Raw genomic sequence first — 4,149 nt, 5'->3', positions numbered from 1 at the left:
CCCCTCCCCCACTCTATAGCACAGGAACCTGAGTCCATACTGCTTAGGTACAACACCAGCAGGCAAGCTGGCTCTGGGAAGGCCCTCACTGTCTCCAGCGGCAGAGCAGTTCACAGGGCTGAGAGTGGATCTGGGGGTTCCCTGTAACAGTGGGATTCTATGACTGCAACGAAGGCCAGGAGTGGAGCTGGATTTCTGGGCAATCACTGTGTCTGTGTCTAGTCCCAGAGGCTCTGAGCTCACAGAGATCCTGCAATGGGTCATTGCAGAGAGTTCTGTGCTCACACAGAGGAACCCACAGATCCTTTGTGTGGTTCTTGTGAATGCATGAGTCAGGTGGGTTCCCACTGTAGCTCTCCCTGGGCATCAATCATCTTGGCAGAGGAGAAGCGAGGTGGTGACCACACCAACAGATGAGATCATGCCCTCCCAATTGCTGACAATAAAAGAGGATCTACCATGCCCAGTGTGGCTGTCCTCCTGGACTCCTCCACCACACCTACCTGAACAGAGCTCTCTGGCCCAGCCTAGCACACACCCTTGAACAGTCAGGGAAGGAGCAGACACTCCACTAAGCCACAGAGGATACTGCAAACATAAAAGCCATTAGAAGAGAAAGCCAACAAGTGTTCCACAAATGCCTAAAAATAAGCATAGGAACACAAAAAGCACAAACAAGGAAGAAAACATGTCCCCTCAAAGGAACATAACATTTCAATATTAGAATGTGGAGATAATGAGATCAATAAGATGCCTGAAAATGAATTTTAAAAAGTGATCATGAGACCATTCAAAATCAGCAAGAAGCAAATGCATGGAATGGAAAGCTTCATATGCCACATGGATGAAAAAAATTTTATGTGAGATTGAGATACTGACATCAAACTGAAATATTATAAAATGAACAATTTTATTTTATTGTTACAGAATGAAGAATTCAATATACCAAATAAAAATGTAGTGAAAAGCCTTAATAACAGGCTTGGTGAAACTGAAGAAACAAATAGCTTTGACAAATCTTTGGAAACAGCTCTGTCAGACAAAATAAATAAATAAAAAGTAAGAAGGAAAGAAAAAAATAGAATCAAAGATTTATGGAATAGTTTGAAACAGCCTAATACACATGTTTTAGGAGTGCCAGAAGATGAGAAAATAGAAAATGGATTATAAGCTCTATTCAGTGAAATAATAAACGAAAGCTTCCCTAACTTGGAGAAAGAAAAGTTTATCCAACTACAAAAAGAACATAGAACTCTTAATAGATATCACCAGAAAAGATCTTTACCACAACACAGTATAGTCAAACTTTCCACAGTAAAACATAAAGAAAATATTCTAAAATATGCAAGAGAGGGATGCCAGGTTACCTTCAGAGGATCGCCATTAGAAACCCTACAGGCTAGGAGAGAATGAGGAGACAGCTCAGAACCTAGAAGGAAAAAACTGTCTAATCAGAACACTGTGTCCTGCAAAGCGTCATTTACACATGAATTTGAAATAAAGACTTCCAAAACAAACAGAAATTCAAAGAATGTGCCGCCACTTGTCCAGCTCCCCCAGAGAATGGTTAAGGATGTGCTAGACACAGAAACGTGACAGCATTATGAAGGCAGAAAATCTGCTAGTATAAGAACAAAGGAAACCCAAAAACAAACAATAGAAAGAAATATGGGAAAATGGCAGGATCAAGTCATTATTTGTGAATGATAACCTTGACCATAAATGGCCCAAATTCTCCAACCAGAAGCCACGTATTGGAATATGGGTTGGGGGTATCTGTGTTCTTATATCTGTATTGTGAAATGCGTGAAAGTTTTTAGCTATTATAAATAAAATAATTTTAAAAAAAGAAAAATACACAGATCGGTAGAATGGATTTGAAGAAACAGGACCCAGTTTGCAAAAAGGACACCTCACCAACAAAGGTACACACAGACTGAAAGTGAAACCGTGGAATAAGATGGTTCATGCAAACAGAAAGCGAAAAACAATGGGAGCAGCTATCCGAACGTCAGATGACATTGACTGTAACACAAAAACTTTCAAGAGACAAAGAAGGGCGTTGTGCAATGATTAAAAAGCCAGTTCCACAGGAAGACATGACTATTGTTCATGCATATGCACCCAACACCAGGGTGCCTGCTGACTTACAACAGGTGCTAGTGGCTGCAAAGGGAAACATAAACTCCAACACCCCATTTTCATCAATTAGACAAAAAAATCAACAAACAATAAAGCTAATCTACACTATGGACCAAATGGACCTAAATGTTTCTTCCCGCAGAAACAAAGTGTTAAACTTTTTTCTTTTCATCAGTGCATGGAACTTTTCCTAGAACAGACAGTATGCTAGGCCTTAAAGCAAGTCTCAATGAGTTTTTAAAAAATCGACACCATAACACATATAGTTCTGATCACAATGGAATGAAGCTGGAAATTAATAACTTAAGAAAATATGTCAAAATGTGGAGAATAAACAACACACTCCTGAATGAACAGTGGGTCATAGAAGAAATTAGCAGGGAAAACAAAATATTCCTGCAAACAAACTGACACCACAACATCAAAACTTGAGGGCTGCAGCAAAAGCAATGTTAAGAAGGAAGTTTGTAGCAATTAACGCCAAGAAACCGGAAAGGCATCACATAGATGCTCTAACAATGTATGACAAGGTTCTAGAAAACAACAGCTATCCAAACCAAGAATTCCAAACAAAATTAAGACAAAAAAAAAAGATATAAAACATCAAAATGAAGAGCTATTTTTTACAAAAATAAAAAAAAAAATTGATACACCATTGAGCCAACTGACAAAAAAGAAGCAGGAAAAGACCATAATTAAGAAAATCAGAGCTGGAAATAGATATATTACAATAATAGAGAATATTATATAATAATATATGGAGTGCTATATAATATATTATGTGACATATAATAATATATTAATATATCCCACACAGCTATCCCACTCCCATGTCCTTTATGTGAAGGAAATGAAATAGCCTATGAAACAATTCTCTGTATCTCTTTGTTTATAGCAGCTGAACTCACAATGGCTAAGATAGGAATCATCCCAAATGCCCACCAACTGATGAATAAATAAAGAAAATATGGTATAACTACACTACTCAGCATAAAATGCTAAAATTCTTTCACAACAAAATGAGCACTACTGCAAACCATCATGCTTAATAAAATAAGCCAGTACTCAAAAGATAAAGGTATGTTTTCCCTGACCCATGGGGTTAATTAATACACGAAATCTAAAAAAAAAGTATGTGAATAAAGTTGACATCTTGAGATTTATTGTTTACATTTGCCTGTACTCTTATGGGACAGCGTATTTTTCTATTTGTTATTTGTTGAATTCCTTACCTAGTGTTAAGCCTGTGACTGTGAAGTGAACTGAAAGCATACTCAGGTAGGTGGGGAAGTAGGCAGAAGGAAAGAGTGGGAGACATCACTGCGTTCCTAATTCTGCATCGTGAAATTTAATTTTTCATCTTATATAAATAATTCTAAAAATTTAAAAACGAGAGTACTTGGCACATTGTAAGTTATCAATGGCACATCCTCTATCTGAGAACAATACAATAAATGCTTTTTTGGGACTAGGAGTTGGAATAGGAGCTTGCTCCATCCACTGCATGCATCGATCTAGCATTACAGTACCTCCAGGAACAGTGCACCCCTTCGGAGAAATGACTGAGAAAGAAAGCAAGAAAGAAAGAAAGAAAGAAAGAAAGAAAGAAACAAAGGAAGAAATAAAGAAAGAAAGAAAGACAGACTTGGGGTTAGCAATAGCCTTTAAAAAAAATCTGTTATGTGAAATAAGATCTAGAATTTTGTGCAATAGACACCTTATCACCCAGGCATCCATTTCCAGACATGAGATGTAGGTTGCTATCATACCTACCCTTACCATGTCCTTCCAGGTTTTGTGTGCTGTTGCCTCCATTTCACTTTCACAAATGCAGGTGCTATTAAACATCTTCTTACAGAAGGGTCCAGTGTCATCACAGCTGAAGACTTCCTTTGGATAAAGACCTTTTTCCTGATGTCTCCATCTCTCCCACGAATGGAGCAGCAGTCTCCTGCATTCCAGATGCAGCCTCTCCCGTCATTCTTACATTTTCTCTTTTTAACATTA

At 38.0% G+C, this 4,149-nt stretch overlaps 1 pseudogene; it reads left to right on the top strand.

The window, feature by feature from the left end:
- The first annotated feature begins 3,490 nt into the window (after window positions 1-3,490).
- Window positions 3,491-3,693, top strand: LOC118758325 (U2 spliceosomal RNA; annotated as a pseudogene).
- Window positions 3,694-4,149: the final 456 nt, after the last annotated feature.

This window comes from Ochotona princeps, chromosome 1 (assembly GCF_030435755.1).
Source record: "Ochotona princeps isolate mOchPri1 chromosome 1, mOchPri1.hap1, whole genome shotgun sequence".
Lineage (NCBI taxonomy): Eukaryota > Metazoa > Chordata > Mammalia > Lagomorpha > Ochotonidae > Ochotona > Ochotona princeps.
Note: the sequence above shows the minus strand (reverse complement) of the source record. Positions and strands in the feature narration are given on the sequence as shown.